The sequence below is a fragment of the Dromiciops gliroides genome, chromosome 2 (genome assembly GCF_019393635.1).
Source record: "Dromiciops gliroides isolate mDroGli1 chromosome 2, mDroGli1.pri, whole genome shotgun sequence".
NCBI lineage: Eukaryota > Metazoa > Chordata > Mammalia > Microbiotheria > Microbiotheriidae > Dromiciops > Dromiciops gliroides.
In genome coordinates this window covers 464,826,821-464,851,706 of record NC_057862.1, presented here as the reverse complement: position 1 = coordinate 464,851,706, position 24,886 = coordinate 464,826,821, and positions in this window count along the sequence as shown.

Sequence of the window (24,886 nt, the reverse complement as noted above, 5' to 3'; positions counted from 1 at the left end):
ATACAGCTAATAACTGTCAAGTGTCTGAGATTGGATCTGAACTCAGGTCCTCCTGAATCCAGGGCTGGTGCTTTATCCACTGTGCCTCCTAGCTGTCCCCCACTCTCTAATTATCACTTTACTGATCTGTAAAATGGGAATCATAATGATGGCACCTACTTCACAGTTTTTGTGAGGATCAAATGATATATGTAGGTAAGGTGCTTTGCACCCACAAAATGCTGTATATATGAGAGAAAGAAAGAAAAGAGGCCTGAGGAGACCTCAATTCAAACCCTAGCTCAGAAACTAATTGTGACTATGGGCAAATCCTCTCTCTGAGCTTCATGGGTTTCCTTGAGGACAATAACAAATGCACTCCCTATTTCACAGAGCAGCAGTTGAGAGAAAAAGGCTTTGTAAACTTTAAAGTTTTACCTAAGAAGTTTTGTGTAAAAGTTTTACGTAAAAGTGAATTGTTGCATTTACTTAATGATACACTTTTGTCTTTATGTAAGGAGAAATGTAGTAAATACTCACTGTGAGGTCTCTGAGTCTTTTTGCCCCTTAGTATTTCCCATTTGGAACAGAAACAGTAAGGTTACTTTTTTCAGATCAGTGAGATTCCTGTGGTTTTTAAGAGTAGGAATAGGGTAGGCAACTAAGTGGTGTACTAGAGTACTGGACTTGGAGTCAGGAAGAACTGCATTCAAATGCTACTTTAGTTATTAGCTGTGTGAGGGGCAGCTAGGTAGCGCAGTGCATAGAGCACTGGCCCTGGATTCAGGAGGACCTGAGTTCAAATCTGGCTTTAGACACTTGACACTTACTAGCTGTGTGACTCTGAGCAAGTCACTTAACCCTCATTGTCCCCCCCCCCAAAAAAAGAATCCCATGTACCATTATGCTCAATGAGTGGTCATCCAAACCTCACCTGAAGAGTTCTAGTGCCTCCTGAGGCAGCCCATCCCACTTTGGGGCAGCTCCAATTGCTAGAACATCAAATCTAAATTTACTTCTTTGCGATTAAAATGTCTGGGGGCTTGTGATCCACTAAGAACTAAACAGTATATGGGCCAATGGTTAAAAAAAACTAGGTTCATGTTGGTTTGCATTAAGAGAGGCACAGCTTCCAGGAATAAGGAGGGAATCATCCCACCCTCCTCTACCCTGGTCAGAACACATCTGTAATATTGTGTTCAGTTCTAGGTACTACTTTGTAAGGAAGACATGGATAAACTGGCAGGTGTAAAGAGGAAGACCACCAGGGTGGTGAAGGTCTATGAATCCATGCCATATAAGGATTTGGTTAAAAGAAGCAGGGATGTTTTGCCTGCAAAAAAAAAAAATGCTCAAGGGGGACATGGTGGTTATCTTTTGTTTTTTTTTTGGTTTTATTGTTGTTGTTTTTGGTGAGGCAATTGGGGTTAAGTGACTTGCCTAGGATCACACAGCTAGTAAGTGTCAAGTGTCTGAGGTCAAATTTGAACTCAGGTCCTCCTGACTCCAGGGTCAGTGCTCTAATCCACAGCGCCACCTAGCTGCCATTATTTGATAGCTTTCAAAGTCTTAAAGATAACCACCATAGGGGCAGCTAGGTGGCCCAGTGGATAAAGCACCAGCCCTGGATTCAGGAGGATCTGAGTTCAAATCTGACCCCAGACACTTGACACTTACTAGCTATGTGACCCTGGGCAAGTCATTTAACCCTCATTGTCCAGAAAGAAAGAAAGAAAGAAAGAAAGAAAGAAAGAAAGAAAGAAAGAAAGAAAGAAAGAAAGAAAGAAAGAAAGCTATCAAATAGAAGAGGGATTAGAGTTCTAATTGGTCTCGGATGTCCAAACTAGGAATAAGGGATAGAAGCGGCAAAGATGCAAATTTAGACTTCCCAACAATTCCCGCTGTCCAGCAGTGGAAGGAGCTACCTTGAGAGGTAGTTCCCCATCACTGGAGATCTTCAAGCAAAATCTTGAAGAAAAGAACTGTTGCAGTGAACCCTTCTCTCAAGCCAAGATATAGATGAGATGGGTTGCTCAGATCTCTTCCAGCTCTGAGATTCTGGGTTCCTGGGATCTTGGGATTTCTTCCACTGCTTGCTCTTGGTTCTGCTCCCTTGGGCCAAACAAATCAAGCCTATTCCCTCTTCTATCTGATAGCGTTTCAAGTACTTAAAAAACCACTATCATGTTCTGACCCCCTTTTCCTCCTCCTCCACCAGGCCCAGCCCTGTGTCTTATCATCCCCAGGCTAAACATCTACAATTCTTTCAAATGAAACTCATGTGAAATAACATCTCAAATAAATTAACATATGCAAAGCACTTTGTAAGCTGAAGACACTTTGTAATTGCTATTATTATCACTATTATCACATGTCACGATCACTTAGATTCAGTGAGATAATTCAGTTTTATGAACTTTATTAAATTCTTGTTGTTTACACAACAATGCATTAGGCCCCTGGGGAAAGATGATGGTTAAATAAGATAGAGCTTGCCCTCAGAGAGTTTACAGAGGAATGTGACATTTATAGGATAGTTATATAATGCAAAATAATGTTCATGAGAAAGATGCAGTATGTTATGAAAGGTAGGAAAGAGGAGAGGACAGTTTGAGTAAAGGGATATCAGAAAAAATTTCCCAAAGGGAAATGTACCAGAATTTGGTTTTAAAAGAAGAGAATGGATGCAAATGTTGGAAGAGGCCATTCCAGATATGAGGCAGGACTACATACAAAAAGCACAAAGAAGGGAAGGGGTAGGAAAAGATTAGAAACTGATGGGTGTCATAGGTTGACTGGAACCTAGGGGAAGGGGATATATTAAGATTGGATCCAGATTGAAGAAGGCTTTGAATATTAAATTAAATCATCTACTCTATTCCCTTTATTGGTGGCAGGACAACTCCAACTATCCCAAAATATTAAATTTATATCTTTCTTCTAAGAAGGTTTTGCAGCCTCCCTTATTAAGAAATTCTAGCACCTCGTGATATTTATGTCAGTAAGTGCTTCCTGAAATTGAATTTATGATCCTCTAAGGATGGACCAAAGGCTCATAGACATAGAATTGGAAGGAGACCTCAGAGGCCATCTGGTCCAGCCCTCTCGTTTTACAGATGAAGAAACTGAGGCCTGGAGAGGCTAAATGGCTTGTCTTGTATCACACAGGTGGATTCAGGATTAGTGGATTTGAAGTTAAGACCCCTCACTCAAAGTCCAGCGCTCTTTCCACTTAAAAAAAATAGCTTCTCGGCAGCTAGGTAGCACAGTGGATAGAGCATGGGACCTGGAATCAGGAGTACCTGAGTTTAAATTCAGCCTCAGACACTTAACACTTACTAGCTGTGTGACCCTGGACAAGTCACTTAACCCCAATTGCCTCACTAAAAAACAAAACAAAAATAGCTTCCCCTTGTTCTCACATCTTTAGCAATAGAGAATTTACTCCCCACCATTCACACAGGATTCCTTCATCTTCAATTCAAAAAATGTTTAATTAAGGCTAACCATGTGCTACTCTGGGGTTGGGGTGAGAACAAATGAGTGTAATGCACAGATGGTATTTGTGCTCTGGGATCTTTCAGTATTGATGTGGAGAAAAGACATAGCCACGTGTGACATAATTCAATTCAGTTTAATAAGCATTTAAGCATTTATTAAGTTCCTACTATGTGCCTAGAAATGGGGATATAAAGACAAGAATGAAATAAACCCTGCCCTCAAGAAAGGTGCATTCTGCTGATGGAAAACAACATGTACACACACACACACACACACACACACACACACACACACCTACATGTATTGCATTTTATGTGTCTAAAAATATTATTTTGACAGGAGATCCTATAGGCTTCAGCAAACCACCAAAGGGGTCCATGACCCCAAAAATGTCCAGAATCCCTGACATAGAGGATTAACAAGGGGTTAGTTTGGATTATTAGACTCCTGGTAAATTGTGAATATGGACTTGAATCCATAGTCAGTGGGGAGGGCAGCTAGGTGGTACGGTGGATAAAGCACCAGCCCTGGATTCAGGAGGACCTGAGTTCAAAATCCGGCCTCAGACACTTGACACTTACTAGCTATGTGACCCTGGGTATGTCATTTAACCCTCATTGCCCCCACCAAAACAAAAACAAAAACAAAAACATAGTCAGTGGGGAGCCATTTTTGAGCAAGGGAGAGATATGATGAAAACAGCATTCTAAAAGGGTTGATCTGGCATGATAGACAGGGTGTCTTGGAAGTGGACCAGAGTGAAGAGATAGATCAGTTAGGGTGCTTTTGCAATAATCTGGCCACATTGATAAGGGATTGACCAGAAAACTATACTCCCTTTAGTCTTTTTTTTTTCATTTACAGATTGAAAAAGAAGGACGTGATAGACTGCTTCCATAATAATAAGTTCTTGTTTCAGCACTCAGTCTGATTCTGTGGGAGATACTACTAGATTAGCAGGCAGCCCTAATAACTGGCCATTGGGCCAGTTCTCTCAAATAGGGAGGGGAAAAAAGGAGGGAAAAGGAGCAGTTTGCTGATCTCCAAAGGAGTTACACTTTGAGGACAGGAGGACTAAAGATCCACTTGTTTGCTCTATTTTAGGAGACATTTCCAATCTCTTCCCATTCCTTCCTAAGGAAACTTTGATGCCAAAGTGGTATGCTCAAGGGGACTTTTTCTCCCTTTCTAAGGGACATCACTCTTTCTACATCTATTCTACCCCATCCGTTCCATAAACATAGAACTCCAGTTGTGTCAGCCAGCAGGACAGGAGGAAGCTTGGTTAATTAGTACTATCTCAGGTCTGAAGAGATGAATGAAAAGAAAAAAAATGTTCAGTTTCTTCTACCCATTTCATTTCCTATCATTTAGCAGCAAATGCTGGTTTAAATGAAGGTGGTGATGGTTGTTATTTGCAGTAAATCAGCCCACATTTTAGGAAAGGAGGAGAACCCATATGCAAACACAAATCTTCTACATATAAGTAGTTACATATAAATAGTGGGGAGTGCTCTACAAGAAGATCTAAAAGATAGGTATGTTGTCAGGTTATGAAGAGCTTTATTGAAGGATATTCTCTACAGCTGACTGCAATGTAGAAGCTTTGGAGATGGGGGATGCTACAAGTCCTCAGCTCTGTGACTTGAGGCAGGACTCCTCCTTCTATTTGTCAGTTGCCCATGGTGTCAAATCAGCTTTCAGGTACAGAACTACAACAAAGATGGCATCACAGCTTCCGAATTTTATACAGGAACAGTGTGTCAATGATGTTTTATGAGGTTTTTTTCCGTGCTTGCTCCATGCTTGCCAGTGGTTCTAGAGCAGTAATTGATGGGGTAATAAGATAACTATTACTGCCACTTCTAGATCAATGTTTTGGGATCGTTATACATTATAATTGTTTGAGGATGTGAAAGAGGGAGAAAAGCAGGAGGAAAAAGAGTCTGGCTCCCTCCATGGCTAACTTTGTAAATTTTTTGAGCCTGTTCTCATAGGATAGGGGCCTGTCTTGTTTTATTTCGTTGGACTTTGACATATTCCCAGAGCCCAGGGGCTCACTCTTTCACACAAGTGGTTATTTAGCTCACAGGAAGCTTCATGACAAAAGGAAAAAACAAAGGTACCATTAAGTTTATTTATGGGCTTAATTTCTTTTTTTTAAGTTTTTTTTCCAATTTCTTAACATTTTAACTTAAAGTTTTGAGTTCCAAATTCTATGCCTCCTTCCCTCCCTACCTTCCCTGAGGCAGTAAGTAATCAGATATGTTATACATGTGCAATTATGTAAAACATTACCATATTAGCCATTTTGTACAAGAAGACTCAAGTAGAAGAAAAAAAAATAAAGTGGAAAATAGAATGCTTCCATCTGCTTTCAGTCAATATCAGTTTTTTCTCTAGAGGTTGATAGTATGCTTCATTAGTTCTTTGGGATTGTCTTACATCATTGCATTGCTGAGAATCCACAGTTCTTCATCAAACAATACAGCTATTACTGTGTATAACATTCTCCTGGTTCTGTTCACTTTATTATGCAAAGTTCATGTAAGACTTTCCTGGTTTTTCTGAAATCATTTTGCTTGTCATTTCTTATAGCACAATAATAATTCATTGTTATCATATACCACAGCTTGTTTGGCCATTCCCCAGTTGATGGGTATCCCTTCAATTTCCAATTCTTAACCATCACAAATAGAGCTGCTATAAATATTTTTTACAAATAGGTCCTTTTTTCCCCCTTTTTTGGATGTTTTTGGGATATAGACCCAGCAGTGGTATTGCTGGATCAAAGGGTATGCATGGTTTTATAGCCTTTTGGACATAGTTCCAAATTGCTCTGCATAATTATCAGATTAGTTCACAACTCCATCAACAATGCATTATTGTCACAGTTTCCCCAAATCCCCTCCAACTTGCAACTTTTCTTTTTTTTGTCATATTAGCTACTCTGATAGGTGTGAGGTAGTACACCACAGTTGTTTTAATTTGCATTTCTCTGATCAATGGTGATTTAGAGTGTTTTCATATGACTATAGATAGCTTTAATTCTTGGTCTGAAAACTTCCTGTTCATATCCTTTGACCATTTATCAATTGAGGAATGATTTATATTTTTATAAATTTGACTCGGTTCTCTATATATTTGAGAAATGATGCTTTTATCAGAGATTTTTTTCTGCAAAATTTTCCCTGTTTTTTTGCTTTCCCTATAATTTTGGTTGCATTGGTTTAGTTTGTGCAAAACCTTTTTAATTTATGTAATCAAAATTATCTGCTTTACATTTTGTAGTGTTTGATATGTCTTCTTCGGTCCTAGATTCTTCACTTATCTATAAATCTGACAGACTATTCTATGCTTTCTTAATTTGTTTATGGTATCACCCTTTATGTGTAAATCATGTACCCATTTTGACCTTATCTTGGTATATGGTGTGAGATGTTGGTCTACACCTAGTTTCTGTCATATTATTTTCTAGTTTCCCAGAAGTTTTTGCCAAAAAAAAATGAGTTTTTGTTCCAAAAGCTTGAATCTTTAGGTTTATCATATACTAGATTACTATAATAATTTACTATATTATAATTTGTATCTAATCTATTCCATTGATCCACCACTCTATTTCTTAGCCAGTACCAGAGTGTTTTTATAATTACCACTTTATAATACAACTAAAGATATGTTATGGCTAGACAATCTCATTTTGCATTTTTACAGGCTTAATTTCTGATTTAACTCTTTCAACTTGGTTTCCAGACCAAAGTATGCTATTGGTGCTATAAACAGATTCTTGTTGTTATTTAGTCAGTTAGTTGTATCTGACTCTTTGTGATTCCATTTGGGGTTTTCTTGGAAAAAATACTAGAGTGGTTTGCCATTGCCTTTTCCAGCTCATTTTACAGATGAGGAAACCTAAGCAAATGGGTGAAGTGACTTGCTTGCCCAGGGTCACACAGCTAGTAAGTGTCTGAGACCAGATTTGAACTTAGGTCCTATTGACTCCGGGCCCTGTTTGAGAATTCTCAAAAGACACTGAAGTTGCTAACCTCAACAGTAATAGGGAAGTTTGGAAGAGGCATGGGTTTGGGAGCAAGACAATGAGTTCCTGCATTGGACAGGTTGAGTTTGAGATTCCTGTGGAAAAGCCAATTAGAAATGTTTAATAGAACAGTTCATGATGTGAGATAGTTCAAGAGAAAGACTAGGGCTGAATATGTAGATTCAGTAGTGTAATGATTGGAATGACGCCACCTGCTGGAGACTTACTGTATAAAAGCTCCACCATGAGGTGAAGGTCTCTGAGGGCGAGACCATGTGTCTTTTCTTTGGCGTCAGGAAGTGACGTTTGCTTGTGGGAGGAAGAAGGGGGAGGCTGGCACTCTGACTCGCTCTCTTTCCTGAGGACTCCGGTGGAGAAGGGAGCTAGAAATGTGCTCTCCCTTTAATAGACAGATGAATGTAGGCCCTTCCTTCTCTCTTTACCAAATTCTTATTCTCCTTAATAAATGCTTAAAAGTCTAACTCTTGCTAAAGCTTATAATTTTTTTGGCGACCACTCATTAGATATTTTAGACAGTATAGCTAGAATTTTAGCCCCTTACAGTAGTCATCTGATAGAAATGCAATTGAGCCCATGAGAGTTTATGAGGTCATTAAGTGAGAGAATGTAGAAAGAAAAGACCCAAGACAGAGTCATATCCCCACTTAGTGGGTGTAACATGGATGATGAATGAGCAAAGGAGATCAAGAAGGAGCTGTTAGGTAGGTAGGAAGAGAGCCAAGGGACAGCAGTCCCACAAAATCCCAGAGAGGAGAGAAAATAAAAGAGGAAAGGGTGGTCAAGATGATCAAATGCTTCAGAGAGGTCAAGAAGTATCAGGATTGAGAAATGGCCATTAATCTTGGTGATTATGAGATCTTGTGATTTGGGAGAGGGCAGTCTTAGTTAAATAAGGTTGGAAGCCAGATTACAGAGTGTTTTTTATTAGGAGAGAATAAGAAGAAAATTAAGGAAATAAGTATAGTTAGGTTTTTTCCAAGGAGTTTGGTTGGGAAAGGGAGGAGAGACATAAGGATGATAGAATCTAGTGAGCCTTTATTTAGGATGAGAACATGTTTGTGGACATGAGGGGAAGAACCAGTAGACAGGAAGATTTTTCAAATAAAAGAGAGAATAGTTTGTGATAAGTGGAGCCAGTCTGCTGGAAAAAAAAAAAAAAACAACAGGAGGGGAATGGGATTGAAGATATATGTTGAATGACTGACCATAGCAAGGGAAAAGTCCGTTTCTTCATCACAAGAAAGGACAAATGATAAGAAAGAGGAGAGATAAGGGTAAAAGGATGAGGAAAAAAGGAACAATTGTATATAGAAGATAATGACCAACCAAGATAATGACTAACATGAGTTAATCCACATGTTAAAAGTATTTCATTATATGCTAGGTTTGGAGGGGTTCTGCAGAACATAAAGCACCAACATGCTATAGTGGAAAGAACACTAAACAGAAGACTTGGGTTCTGTGAGCCTCATTGTGTGATTCACTGTCTGACCTTAAATAACTCTCCTCCCCTCCAGAGGCCTCAGTTTCCTCACTTGAAAAATAAAGTGGTTGGACAACATGGACTCAAAGGTCACTCCTAGCTGTAAATCCTTAAGCCTGGTCCATAGGCCTCTTTGGTCACACACCTCTGACTATTAACAGGCCAGGGAGGTCCATTCCTGTAAGAAGTATCTAGTCCTCTAGCACACTGGTCGATGGTACTGTAATTGGTCACTATGGTTACAATTAGGAGCATCACTGTTTCCAGGCATAGTTCTGTGACAAGATGTGAGCATGGTTCTTCCTAAACAGAAGATAATAATCTTCAGGTTTTGATACAAACTCAAACCCCAAGGTGTCCTATACCATTGCCATCTACAGAACTGCAGAATCTTAAAGGTGAAAAGGACCGAAACTGGACCTTGAAAATAATCCCCTCTCCATATTTCCCCTAAGTTCTCATCCAGTCTTTAGGGGAAGATTCCTAGTCAAAGTCAAGTCGACAAGTATTTAGTAAGTGCTCACCATGTTCTGGGCACTGTGGTATATGCTGGGGGTACAAACAAAGACCAAAACAGTCCCTGTCCTGAAGGGATTTACATTTTAATAAGCAAGACAACATGCAAATAACTATGTGCATACAAGATATATAGAGGATGTTGGAGCTCATCACAGGGGGAAAGTACAAGTTGGGGTAAGGGGTGGAATACACACAGAAGAGGAGCCCTCTTCCATTAATTATAGTTTTGGATAGCTCTGAATGCTAGAAATTCCAGATCAAGGGATTGAGGATGAAGAAAGATGATATTTTAATGAGAATCTAAGTCATGGAGGTAAATGCAAAAAGCCCATCTAACTATGGAGAACAAAACTCAAATGTAGAGAATTCACTCTCTTCCCTCGCTTCCCCAGTCAGAGTCAACCTCCTGTCATATTTTTTTTACCATGTCTTTCTGCTCATTTGCTTTGTCCATTTTCCTTCCCTTTTCCTGATATCTCTTGAGTTTTTTCCATCTCCCTATTCTCCTGTGGTTACAACTAGGATTCAATTTACCAAAGTCCAAACTCTCTTGCCCAGTCGCTGAGTGGCATTCTTGCAACTTTCATTCTTCTAGATTTTCCCTTGAACTCTCCATGAGGACAAAGTCAAAACCCAAGGTTTCCAATATATTGGACTGGGCCATTAGTAAATAGTTGCATCATTGTCCTGATCCCATGCCCATTAATGCTGCTATTTGTCCATATTGCATCAGAGGTGGAAGAAATATCCTATGCCGAGATGGCAGCCAAGTGATCCCTCTAGAATAAACCTGATGTTACAGAATTCAATTGAAGATTTTACAACATAAAAGCAATTCATGCAAAGCAACTTCCCATCAAGGAAGTTCCTATCGACTATCAACTATCAAATGTGTAGCACCTGGGCAATATCCCCATGCTGTGGAATACCTCACAAACTTCTGAGGGATGTAATTGTCAACAAGATCTTGGTATTCTGGACCCTTTTGCTCCCACGGAATGGAAAACTCCAAACTCCAACCTATTTTTCTTCTTTGTGCAACTAGAATTGGGTATGTTGCAATTTTCCTTTTTGCTGTACCAGGCAACAGAGACCCCAAGCCCATCCCCACAAACCAAGAGATGACTAAAAAGGTATCCTCTCCTATCCTCCCAAGAATTGGGGCATGTATAAATTTCTGCAGATAATCTACAATGAGCTCAGGCTGATGCTTAGTGTGGAAAATCTTAGAGAAGCAGGTTTCTGTTAGGTGTTCAGATCCACTTTTTGAGTGTGTAAGTGTATGTATTTCTGTGCATGTCTCTGTGTGTGTCTCTATGTTTCTCTACATTTGTATTGGGAGGAGGGAGTTGTACTGATTTTGTCAGACTCTCTCAAATACTCCCAGGATTTCTTTGAACCCTTTTTGGGGTAAGAATCTTCCACGGTGAGAACTGGCCTGAGTAGATCCTTCAGCCTGGGAGAAGTTGCAGAATTCCTGGACTTTCCCTAGCCCTCAGTGGGAAGGGAGATGGCATCTTTGGAAATACTTTGTGTTTAAGGAGAGTGGGCTAGGGTTTCCTACTTCTTAGTACATCAGAACAACAAAATATGACCTCAGTGAGCCTCTGTTTTTTCAGGACCAGTCTAAGCCTGAAGCAGATTCATCAGATCAGAGAAGCCCTCCCAGATCCAGGTAGGCAGGTAGATAGATAGATAGATAGATAGATAGATAGATAGATAGATAGATAGATAGATAGATAGATGCACACATAGATGCATGCATACATGCATACATGCATGTATATACACATGCATATACACATGCACAATGAATTCATACGTGCATGCATATATACATACATATGCTTGTGTATATATATATATATATATATATATATATATATATATATATATATATATATATATATATGTGTGTGTGTGTGTGTATATCTAACCTTAGTACCTCTCTCGAATTTCAATCAATCAATCAAGTATTTATTAGGCACCCATCATGTCCCAAGCCTGGTTCTAGTGCTGGGTATGTACATATAATGGAAGAAACAAACACTACTCAGAAGGGGCTTATATTCTTGTTAGGGAGATAACAAGTACATCCATAAGAATACACAGAAGAAAGCACAACTGGAGGAAGGAGCATCCAGAGATTCTAAAGCCCAGTCACATTCCTCTCCCATAGGGTCACTTTTGAATTTCCCTCCACCCTGTGCTCTCTGTGAGCTGCTGCATTTGTTTTTGTTTAGCAATGAGGAGGATGAGGGGGGCAGCTAGATGGCACAGTGGATAAAGCACTGGCCCTGGGTTCAGGAGGACCTGAGTTCAAATCTGGCCTCAGACACTTAGCACTTACTAGCTGTGTGACCCTGGGCAAGTCACTTAACCCTCATTACCTTGCCCCCCCCCAAAAAAAAACCAAAACCAAAAAGAAATGAGGAAGATGGGGAATCAGAGACTTGCCTGGCCACCATTAGAACTGACAATTTTGGAGGCTAGTCTGTGGCCACTGTGGAGTAGGACATATTATGCCTGGTCCTTTGTCCCCAAATCCCTCAGCCTCAATTCTCTGTCAGTAGGTTGAGATTCCTTCCACTCACCACCCTTGGTATTTCTAACTGCTCTGGAATAACCTGCCACCAACTGCCCACCAGACTCACCAGTTCCTCTGAGTGGAAGACAGCAGAGTACAGTGGAAAGTATGCTGGATTTATGAGTGGAGGAGATCTGACTTTGAATCCCAGTTTGCTCCATTTATTGCCTACATGACCTCGAACAGATTACGTAACTTTTCTGGGCCACAGTTTTCTCTGCTATAAAATGAGGAGATTAGATTTCTGAGGTTCCTTCTAGCTCTAAAATCTATAATTATTACTATTCAGTGCATCCCCTTGATACATGTATGTCCATTTTCCCAATTTAGAGCAAACGCTTAAAAGGCAAGGACCATATCTATCGCAAGTACTAAGTATGCTGATCTAAATGAATGATCCTAAGATTCATCCTATTATTTTCCCCAAGGAAAGGGCCTGAAGCTTCTCTGTACTGTAGGTGCAGTGCTGTTCAAGTCAGCGTGACTGCTGTTAGGAGAAGTCTTTTCCACAGACTTCAGGGACAGGATCCTTGCAGGTGGTCCATTACCCCTATCCCCTAGTTGCTCAATATAGCACGAGTGTTTCATTTTTTTTCTATTTATTTGTTTGTTTGTTTTGCTGGGCAGTGAGGGTTAAGTGATTTTCCCAGGGTCACACAGCTAGTGTCAAGTGTCTGAGGCCAGATTTGAATTCAGGTCCTCCTGAATTCAGGGCTGGTGCTTTATCCACTGAGCCACCTAGCTGACTCTTCTCTATTTATTTTTAATTCATTCAGCATCTATATATAATATAAGCACTTCCCAGGAGAACAAAAGCTTATTGAGGGCAGGGATACTTTTATTTTTGTCTTTGTATTCCCAATACCTGGTACACAATAGGCATTTAACAAATACTTATTGAATGAATGGTGCCCTGCCAGCTTTAGTGGATAGAAAAGACAAAAACATGGTAGTCCCTTCCTTCAAGGAGCTCACATGATAATAGAGGAGGCAATTTTCAAATAACTAAGTACATATAAGACATATATAGCATAAAGTGTCCATAAAGTGGATGTGAGGAGTGAGAGCATTCCAGGCATGCAGTACATGAGCTGATGAAAGGACTCAGGTTCAGGAGATGGAGTGTATTGGGTTAGGAACAGCAAGAATACTAGTGTGGCTGGATCATAGAGTATGTGGAGAGAAGTAAGGTGTAGGAAGACAGGAAAGGCAAGAAGGGGAAAGGTTGTGAAAGGTTTAGCAGTTGAGTGGAGACGCTGGGTTGGTGTGGGAGGAACCTGAAACAGGGAGGTCGCCCAGAAGATCTTGGATGGTGGCTATGTAAATGGAGAGAAGAGAATTAATATGAGAGATCTTATCAGTGACAAGTTCTTTTTGTTGAGACGTTTTCAGTTGTATCCAACTCTTTGTGACCCCATTGTGGGGTTTTCTTGGCAAAAATACTGGACTTGTTTGCCATTACTTCTCCAGCTCATTTGACAGATGTGGAACTGAAGCAAACAGGGTTAAGGGACTTGTCCAGGGTCACACAGCTAGTAAGTGTCTGAGGCTGTATTTGAATTCACAAAGAGGAGTCTTCCTGACTCGAGGCCCTGTGCTCTATTTACCCATGAATGACGAGACTTGACAACAAAATTGGATATATGGGGAGTGTTTGTGTGAAGAGTTGAGAATGACACCGAAGTTTCAAGCCTGGACTTTAGGGATGACAGTGGAATCCTTTAAAGTAATAGGAAAGCTTCAAAGAGGTAGGGTTTGGGGGAGGAAATAATGAATTCCATTTTGAACATGCTGAGTTTAAGATGTCTATAGGGGGGTAGCTAGGTGTTGCAGTGGATAAAGCACCAGCCCTGGATTCAGGAGAACCTGAGTTCAAATCTGGCCTCAGACACTTGACACTTACTAGCTGTGTGACCTTGGGCAAGTCATTTAACCCTTATTGCCCCCCCCCAAGAAATTGTCTATAGGACATTCAGTTTGAGATGTCTTATAGGCAGCTGAAGATTTAAAATTGGAGGTCAGAGAGAAGGTAGGGCTGAATTAATAAATCTGAGAATCATCCACATAGAGATGAAAATTGAATCCATGGACACTAACAAGATTACCAAGAGAGATAGTATAGAGGGAGAAGAGGGAAAGGCTCTTGGGGACACCTACAGTTAGTGGGCATGACCTGGATAAAGATCCAACAAAGGAGCCTGAGAAAGAACTTCAGACAGGTAGAAGGAGAATGCAGTGTCACAAAAACCTGGAAAGGAGAGGCTATCCTGCAGGAAATGACCAAAAGCTGCAGAGAGGTCAAGAAGGAGGAAGAATGAGAAAAGGCAATTAAGAGCTGGCAATTAGGGGGCAGCTAGGTGGCACAGTGGATAAAGCACTGGCCCTGGATTCAGGAGGATCTGCCTTGAAATCTGGCCTCAGACACTTAACACTTACTAGCTGTGTGACCCTGGGCAAGTCACTTAACCCTCATTGCCCTGCCAAAAAAAAAAAAAAAGAGTTGGCAATTAAGAGACTATTGGTGGGGGAAGCTAGGTGGTGCAGTGGATAGACCACCGGCCCTGGATTCAGGAGGATCTGAGTTCAAATCCAGCCTCAGATCCTTTACACACTTACTAGCTGTGTGACCCTGGGCAAGTCATTTAACCCCAATTGCCTCACCAAAAAAAAAAAATAAAAAATAAAAAAAGAGAGTTTGCAATTAAGAGACTATTGGTAATTTTGGAAAGGGCAGTTTTAGTTGAATGATAAGGTTGGAAGCCTGATTGCAAAGGGTATAGAAGCAAGTGAGAAAAGTGGAGGCATCTGAAGTCGATGGCTTTCTCAAGGAGTTTATATAAGAAAGGGAAGAGTGATTCAGGACAGTAACTAGCAGGCATGGTTAGATCCAATGAGGGTTTTTTAATGGTGAGGAAGACATTTATGTACTTGTATGTAGCAGAGATGGAGAAAATGAACATCAGAGCTGTGGATTCTGTCCTTCATTGGGTCCCATTCTATTCCCAGTGTTGGACACAGGGTTTTGTGGACAAATAAAGCTCAATAAATATTTGTTGAATGAATGAATGAATGAACTACCATATGCACAGGATTATGATAGAGGTACTAGAGTGATGAGATCCCTACCTTCACAGAGCTTCCAGTCTAATTGAGGAGGTCAAACATGGACAGACACATGAAAAGTGAAACAATATTTGACCATGGGCTGAATGAACAAAACAACATAAAATGTTAGAGGAAGGATATTAGGACTTAGAGTTGGAAGGGATCTTCAGAACCATCTAGCCCAACCTCTCATTTTATAGGTGAAGAAACTGAGGCTCAGAGAGGGGAGGGGACTTGCCCCAAAGTCATACAAATGTTAAGTAGCATTTGAATCCTAGGTCTTTGACTCCAAACCAGAGGTGTGCAGTTAAATGTTTAACAACCAGCGCTTTTTTTGGTGGGGGGAGGTGTGGAGGAAGGAAGTACACATGACACACTTTTAAATTCAATCTGTATTATTAACATTTTCTCCATAGTTTTCCTAATCTAGAGAATCAACAAAACAACTAATCAAATCTTGATTTTTACTGATATTTACTGATTTCTGAGGTGTAAACGTTCACATTGATCTTTCAACAACTGGCTCTCACAAGCTGGCCCTAGTACGCCCCTACTCCAAACCCAGTGTTTCCTCCAATGCACCACACCATGTGGTTAGAGAAAAGCAGGATGACTGGAAGGATGGGTTGGATATGGATAGGAAGCTGAAAAAGGAAGAGCCTTCTCCATGTAATAATTTGCATGAACAAAAAGACAGGAACCATTTTTTCCATTGGTTAGTTAGCCAGTGAACTAGCCTGGCTGGAGGCAAAGATTTGTGTTGGGGGGTGGGACAGGGGGCATTTGGAGACATAGTTGAAAAGAAAGGTTATTGCCAAATTGTAGATAATCTTGAATGTCAGGCTAAGGGGTTTGGACTTTATCCTGTAGCTAGTGGCAGAGCTGTAACTAACATGAAATCACTGGGGCTTTGCCCCGGGGTACTAACATGGGTAGTGGGAAGGGGGCAGGTTTCTTCCTTAGGACCCATGGAGGTGTTCTTCCCCAAAGGAAGGGCCCTGTTTCTGTGGTGTCCCTATCCCAGGGTCCCCCTTTTGACTGGGCTCTCTGGGGGATGAGCTGCCCCTTTCCTGAAGTCACTGTACCACACTCAGGCTGTCCACTGGTATTGTCCACTTCCCTTAATTTGGCCCAGGTATAACAATTTCTGATTACATTAGTGATGAGGAAACACTGAAAGTTTGTAAAGACAAAAGACCTCAAATAACATTGCTCATGCTATCTTCTTGCCTGTAATGCCCTCCCCTCCCTTGCCTACCAGCTTACTACATTTATTTAAGGCCAAAGTCGAGTCTGATCTCTTCTATGAGAATTCCCCGACTCCTCCTTGGCCACACTCATCTCTCCCTTTTTTAACTTCTTTCACACATCTCCCATATGGAACACTTAATTATGCACCGCTGTATGCTCTTCTTCATTATTTCATGCCTACAAATCATTTTCCCAGTTAGAGTGTAAGCTCCTCCAGGACACGAACTGGTCTTATACTTATCTGGTATCTTCTACAGGGCTGAGTACATAGTAGGTGTTTAATAAGTACTCCTGAAAGAAAAAGAAGCATTAGCATGGTACAGAGGAAAGGGCACTCACTCTGGAGTCGGAGGACCTAGCCCCAAATATTTAACACTTGGGTGACCTTGGGCAAGGCCCTTTCACAGCATTAGTTTCCTCATCTGTAAAATGGGAGGGGTGGGGGGTTGGATTAGATAGCCTCCCTTCCAGCTCTAAATTTATAAGGCGATCCAGGTAAGGTGAAAAAGAGTGTAACATAGTGATTAGAGTTTCGGACCTGGAGTCGGGCAAGACTATTTCAAAAACTGCCTCAGATGGTCAATGGAGATGCGCTTGAATAAATCACTCCATCACAGAATCCCAGATTCTTTATCTGTAAAACTAGGTTAATAACACCTATAAGACCTGCCTCACTGGACTGAGGAGGAAATTAAATCAGGTCAAGTCAACAAGCAGATATTAAGGACTGACTTAGTATGTGCTGGACACTGTACTAAGTGCTGGGAATACAAATATTAGCAGAAAGACAATTCTTTCCCTCAGGGAGCTTACATTCTAAAGGAGGAAACTAAAAGGGGAGAGGGAGATTGAGAGGGTTGGGATGGAGAGGAAAGTACCTAAGTGCATTGTAGAGAAAGTTCTAGAGAGGCTGGACTAGAGTCTGGAAAGAAATGAAGATGTGGCTGCCCTGAGCCTCCTCCTTAAAATGGAGGGTTTAAGGAGGAACCAGCCAATCAGAGGGAGAGACTGAAGGGGGCAGAAGGTACTTCCAGTGGGTGAAATCCAGGGTGAAGAGAACAATGGGACAATGGGACAATGTAGAGAAATTCCAAGAGGGTCAGGAGTGAAGGCTGGAGAAGAATGGATATAAAGAGCTTTGTAAACTTTACATAACATATTCATGTCAGCTATTATTAAGGTGTAAGTTCTGAAAAGACACCCAATCTAGTGGAAGAGGTGGCTTCAAGGGTTCAAGTCCCAATTATGATACATACAGATTGGGTGTCCCTGGTGGTGTGATGGGGTCACTGGGGCAACCAGGTGGTGCAGTAGATAGAGCAAGGGGCCTGGAGTCAGGAAGACTCATTTTCCTGAGTTCAAATGCACCCTCAGATACTAGCTGTGTGACCCTGAGCGAGTCACTTAACCCTGTTTGCCTCAGTTCCTCATCTGTAAAATGAGCTGGAGAAGGAAATGGCAAATCATTCCAGGATCTTTGCCAAGAAAACCCCAAATGTGATAGGACTCAACAACAACAGCGACAAAGGGAGGTCTTTAAGCTTGCCCATCCACTTTGGGAGAGGAAAATCCTCACTGGGAGCTCCCTACTCTGATGAAATCACAGGTCTAATCCCATCCCATCCCCCAAATCTGAAAACTGAGTATCCTGAGATCAAAAAACACAAGAGAATGGAGACATAAAATCGTTTAAAGCTGGAAGGGCTCTAAAGATCACCTAATCCAACCTCCTTATGTTTCAGTTTTTTAAGACTCTTCTAGGTGGCTCAGTGGATAGAGTGATGGCACTTAGAATCAGAAAGACCTGATTTCAGATCTGACCTCCAATACTCACTAGCTGTGTGATCATAGGCAAATCACTCAACTTCTGTTTGCCTCCATTTCCTCAACACTAAAATAAGGATCATTGTAGCATCCACCTCCCAGGGTTGTTGTGGGAATCAAATGAGATAATATTTGTACAGTGCTTAGCACAGTGCCTGGAACATCACAGGCACTATATAAAAGCTTATTCCCTTTCCCCCCTTCCCAGTCCTTTGGAGTCCATAATTTGAGAGATTACAAGGAATTGCTCTAGGGCTATATGCCTCACAGAAAGTGAAAAAGATGATCTGAGAGCCTACTCTCAGGAAAGCTATAAGGGGTAGGCCTATCTTTAGCATGCTCTCACCTCCTTCTTACCACCCTTATAGGGCAGCCTAGTCCAACCACCCAATGCCAATTTCTTCTTTTTGCTTTCCTCCATATTATATCTGTCCTCAGCTAACTGTTACAGAAGAACTGATAGACTATTTCACACTAAATAGTAAATTATTGGTGTGGGTTTAATGTCTTGCTCTCCACTTGGGATGTTTGAATTATCATGAGGAAAAATTGATAAAGTTAAAGGAATGAAGCTCTACTAGTAGAAAATGCACATAGAAAACAAATAGGATGAAATGTTAAGATCCTTGGCACTCTTCAAATCACCTATCATAGGTGGTGACCCACTGTACATAGCAGACTTAGTTGGGGTTGACTGCCAGGCATGATACCACTATAAAGGAGGGATTAAATGATTTACCCAAAGTCACATGGTGGGGCAGTGTCAGAGAAAGGACCTAAGAAACTTTACCAAATATTTAAGGTATGAAATAGATTAAGTGGAAACAAACAAACAACAAAAAAGTAAAACTACAGAAGCATAGAACTGTGCTTTCACTTAGCATATTTTCTCCCCCAAGAAGGAAACACTGCCCTGCTGTGTGACCTTGGGCAAATCATTTCATCTCACTTAACCTTAGTTTCCTCATCCATAAAAAGGGAAGAACAATACCTGGAGAGGCCCTTAACTTCAGAACATGGAGCCTCAAAAGAGCTAGCAAATGTCAAAGTAACTAACCAGAATTAAGATAAGTTAATATCGAATCAAATCAAATAAACTTTTTAATCCTAATCTTGTCAAGGTTCAATTAAGAGAAAGACTTGCTAATATATGACCCTTAGCAAGGGAAAGGATGGTTGCAAGAAACAGAGACAGAAGGAAAGATAGTGATATTGAACAAAGGAAGTAATGCTCTGGGAAAGTGCCTTTATGGAAGAACCTTGAAAGGTTTTCCTAAACTCCTAGAAGGCATTTCTTTCTTTCTTTCTTTTTAACTAATGTGATTTTATTTTTTAAAATAATAAACATTGGGGGTGGCTAGGTGGCGCAGTGGATAAAGCACCGCCCTGGATTCAGGAGTTCCTGAGTTCAAATCCGGCCTCAGACACTTAACACTTACTAGCTGTGTGACCCTGGGCAAGTCACTTAACCCCATTGCCTGTAAAAAAAAAAAAAAAGAAAGAAAGAAAGAAAAAAAAATAAACATTTTTATTTAAAGTTTTGAGTTCCACATGTTATCCCTTCTTCCCTTCCTCCCCTCCCCCTTCCCTGAGGCAATAAACTATAAGGGTTATACATGTGCAATTATGGAAAACATTACCATATTCAGTAATTTTGTACAATAAAACATGAATAAAAAAAAAGAAAATGAAAATAGCATGCTTTCATCTGTGTTCAATCAATATCAGTTCTTTTCTTTGGAGGTGGATAGTATGCTTCATCATTCTCCTTTGGGTTTGTCTTAGATCATTGTATTGCTGAGAATAGTTAAGTCATTCACAGAAGAAGGCATTTCTTCACAACTAGAGTCCTCCTTTCTTCTTCTTTTTCCCAAAAGAATCAGATGATAATAATAATAATAACTATTATTTATATGGCATTTTGTTTACAAAGCACTCTATATGTATGTGTGTATATATGTATATATAAAATATATGTGTATATAATGTATATTCTATCTTATTTGAAAATAACCTTGAGAGGTAGGTATTATTATTCCCATTTTCCAGATGAGGAAACTAAAGATGAGATAGATCTAATGATTTGCCCAGGGTCACATAGCTAAGAATTGTCTAAAATAGGATTCAAATTCGGATCTTTCTGCTTCTATGTTCAGCACTCTAAACAGGTAGAAAGGAAGCCCAAGGATCTGAGTTCTCTGAGAGCTAAGGAAAAGGCTGTCACCTTGGGTTGGTTGCTTGTGGACCTGGCAGAGCCAAAGGAGCACCCTTTGAACTCTGACATAACCATCCTCTGTGTGCCAATAACTGGTCAAGGCCAGTAGTGAGGATAGCTCCATGATCTCCCCCCACCAGGTCTGGTGAGATTTTCTTTACACAGAAAGGCCTCCCCCCCAATGCTATTTTGGGAAAGGGTAGAACTGTGTCAAGGACTTCTTACAGAAGGGGGCATGACATCCAATGGAACATGAAACTGGTCACCTCTTGAGCAAACACTGTGTACCCTGACACGTTGAGGCGGTTTCTGCTAATAATAGCAACATTTGGCATATACTTACACCTCTACTCCAGGCAATTTCCTGCAGTCATCCATGAGAAAGGCTAAGGGAACTGGAGAATTCTGCTCTGGAAAAGACTGAAATGTGAGCCCCAAAACATTTATAATACATACCTACAGTGATCTGTACTATAGAGTCTTCAAAATACAACCTATCAACAGGAATGGTATCTCACTGAAACACGTTAAGAATTTAGAGAAGCTATGCCCAGTTGAAAACTTAAACAATTTGTTTCAAGATGTATAATTAATATAACAAATAAACTAAATTACTGATACCCTTTTTAAGTGTATGAAACCAAAACACATTAAACTTTCCATTGACAGACAGTCAAAGGTGAAACTGATGCCTTGAGCTGAAAGAGACAGCTTTCACTTCACCCTGGACTTCACATATTGGAAGTGTCTTACCTTCTGACCCTTTGGCCTCTCCCTCTCATTGGCTGGCCCCTTCCAGAGCTTCCATTTTAAGGAAGAGGCTCAAGCTAGCCATGTCTCCAGTTAATGAAGAGGTGGGACAGTGGAGGAAAGCTGTTTTCTGGTTTTGACAGGGCAGGATATGAGGAAATAACCTAGAATAGCAGCAAGAGGGGTTTAGGTTAGATTTTTCAAAGACATTCCTGAATGTAAGAGGTTTCAGATACTAGAAGATAGCTACTGAGGGAGTTTGTAGAATATCCCTTCCTGGGAGATATTAAAATATAGTGGAAATGTTGCTAGAATTTCTCTAAAGACCTGTTTTGAAATTCTACTTCCAGGAGGATGGGGGGAAGAGGAAGAGGAAGAGAAAGAAAGAGAGCAAGAGAAACAGAGACAGAGACAGATTAAATTATATTAAATTAGACATATTAAATTAAATGAGAGAGAATGCTGGATTTGAAGTTGGAAAGTACTACATTCGAATCTTGCTTCTGACATTTACTGGCTGGGTGAACATGAACAAGTCCCCTAACTTTTCTGAGCTTCAGGCTCATCTCTAAGATGTAACCTAAGAAATTACAGACTTGTTGAGATCAGTGTGGGTGGAAATTCTTGCACTCTCAAAATAATGGATTCTTGACATATTGAATTGAGATAATCAAAAAGTGATGTGCCAGGGGCAGCTAGATGGCGTAGTGGATAAAGCACCGGCCCTGGATTCAGGAGGACCTGAGTTCAAATCCGGCCCCAGACACTTAACACTTACTAGCTGTGTGACCCTGGGCAAGTCACTTAATCCCCATTGCCCTGCAAAAAAAAAAAAAAAAAGTGATGTGCCAATTAATATTTAGTAGAAGTGATTGGAGGTGAAATAACTCAAAAGTTTGATCTATACAATGGATATATAATTCTTGTCTCCGGCTTAAGTGTTTATTCAGGAGAGGATGTCTGTGAGGCCCAGATGGAGGGAAGAATTACAGGCAGTCCTGAGATAAAAGTCTACATTCTAAAGAGTAATGGTTTTTATCATTGTCCTCAGGATGCAGGCTTTCTGTGTCAGGATTCTCTAGATGGGGTTGCTTCTGGAGGTTGTAAACTGCTGTGCCTGGAAAGTTTCTTTGCTGGCTTTTCACAGGTATTAATGGAGTGTAATGGGAGCCTTTCCTAGTCCCTTATCACAAAATCATCCATTTAAAAAGCATTTGCTGCTAAATGGTGGGGAAAAGGAACAGAATGACAGGAACACTTCTCCTGCTTCCAATAAGTCCCTGATCCCCCTAAAACATGGGGATTCTGGGAATCCTTGAGCAAATGTTAGAAAAAGGACTGAACTTATGATTTCATTAGTGTAGGGAATTCCAGGGTGAGGATATGTTCTCTATCAATGCAAGTCAGTGTTTTCTCTGCTACTTGAGTCTTTTAAAAAAAAAATTTGGTGGGGCAATGAGGGTTAAGTGACTTGCCCAGGGTCACACAGCTAGTAAGTGTTAAGTGTCTGAGGCCAGATTTGAACTCAGGTCCTCCTAAATCCAGGGCCGGTGCTTTATCCACTGTGCCACCTAGCTGCCCCTTGCAACTTGAGTCTTAAAGATTTTATAGACTTTTTTTTTAATATGGTCCCCAAAATTTTTAAGCGTGGGTTATCCTTTTAGCCATTATTCTTCACTGTTCATTATAATTCACAATCTTGGAGCTACTGAGTGATAGGGGCATTGGATGTACTAAGACTGCCTCTATTTCTGCCCAAAGAACCTAGTTCGGTGGTCAACCAAGTCAAAATGATGATTTAATAGTCTTATCAACTATTAGAAGCAATCTGTTATCACTGTGGATAGAGCATGAGACCTGGAGTTCATATCCAGTCTCAGACACTTAACAGATCTCTGATGCTGGGCATGTCACTTAATCTCTTCTTGCCTCAGTTTCCTCATCTGTAAAATAGGGGAAATAATAGCACCTACCTCTCAAGGTTATTGTGAGGATAAAATGATGCAATATTTGCAAAGTGCTTTGCAAACCTTAACATTCCATCTACATGCTGGCCATTATTATTAATGAGTTATTTAGAGCACCAAGAGGGTAAGGAACCTGTCCAGGGTCACACAGGCAGTATATGTCAGAGACAGGACTTGAACCAGACCAAGGCTGGCTCTCCCTTCACTACACCATGCTTTAAGAACATAGAAATGACTATTTTCTGTCTAGCGCTTCAATTTAACTCAAGAAGGATTTTAAGTGTCGGTTATGTGCCAGAAACTGAGAAAAAATGAAATGTCCACCACAAATATCCTTTTTATCTGAGTAAACCCATTATATGTTTCTCACTCATAGAACTAAGGTTTTGGAAACAACTATTTATACTATATACACATATGCATTAATATATTTATATTTTCATGCCCCACCATGTATTCTTCAGTCCAGCGACACTGACCTCCTATGAACAAGACACTCCAGCTCTTTGTTCTGAGCATTTTCTCTGGCTGTTCCCCATGCAGGGAGTGCTTTTCCTTTTCATCTCTGCCTCCTGGCTCCCCTGGTTTGCTTCAAGGCCCAAAGAAAATCCTAACTTCTCTAGGAAGCCTTTCCCAACCCCTCTTAATTCTAGTCCCTTGGGGCAGCTAGGTGGCGCAGTGGATAAAGCACTATCCCTGGATTCAGGAGGACCTGAGTTCAAATTTGGCCTCAGACACTTGACACTTACTAGCTGTGTGACCCTGGGCAAGTCACTTAACCCCCATTGCCCCCGCGAAAAAACCCGACCAACCAAACAAAAAAATTCTAGTGCCTTCCCTCTGTTAATTATCTCTTATTTATCCTATCTGTAGCCTGTTTGTTCATAGTTGTCTCCCACATTAGATTATAAGATACTGGAGGGCAGGGACTCCCTTTTGCTTTTCTTTGTATCCCCACTTTTTAGCACAATATATGGCACATAGTAGGTGATTAATTCCTCTTACCCAAGAATTCCAAAAGTTTAGTGACTTCTCTCGTTTGCCCTAAACTTACCTCTTAAAAAAAGCAAAACTACATTTTATCCTAAACTTACTAACCTCCTCAAGAAATGAAAACAAATAAATAAACAGACTATGATATACTGACTAATAATATTGGCCCTGGAGAAGGGATGTGGAAGTGCCTCCCTTCTGCAAGAGAGAGATGTGTTTCTAGGGATGCAGAATTTAGCATAAACTATCAGAAAAGGAAGAGGAAGGAAATAAACAATTATTAAACATCTACTGTGTACTAGGCACTGTGAGAAACACTTTGCAAATATTTTAAAAAGATTTTTAATAATTTTATTTTTTAAATTATTAAAGCATTTTATTATTTTCCAGTTACATGTAGAGATAGTTTTCAACATTTGTTTTTATAAGATTTCTAGTTTCAAATTTTTCTCCCTCCCTCCCCTCCCACCCCCCTCCCCAAGATAGCAAGTAATCTGATATAGGTTATATATGTACAATCACATTAAACAAATTTCTGCATTAGTCTTGCTGTAAAAGAAGAATAAGAGCAAAAAGGAAAAACCTCAAAAAAGAAAAACAACAGCATCAAAAACAAAAGAAATAGTATGGTTCAATCTGTATTCATATTCCACAG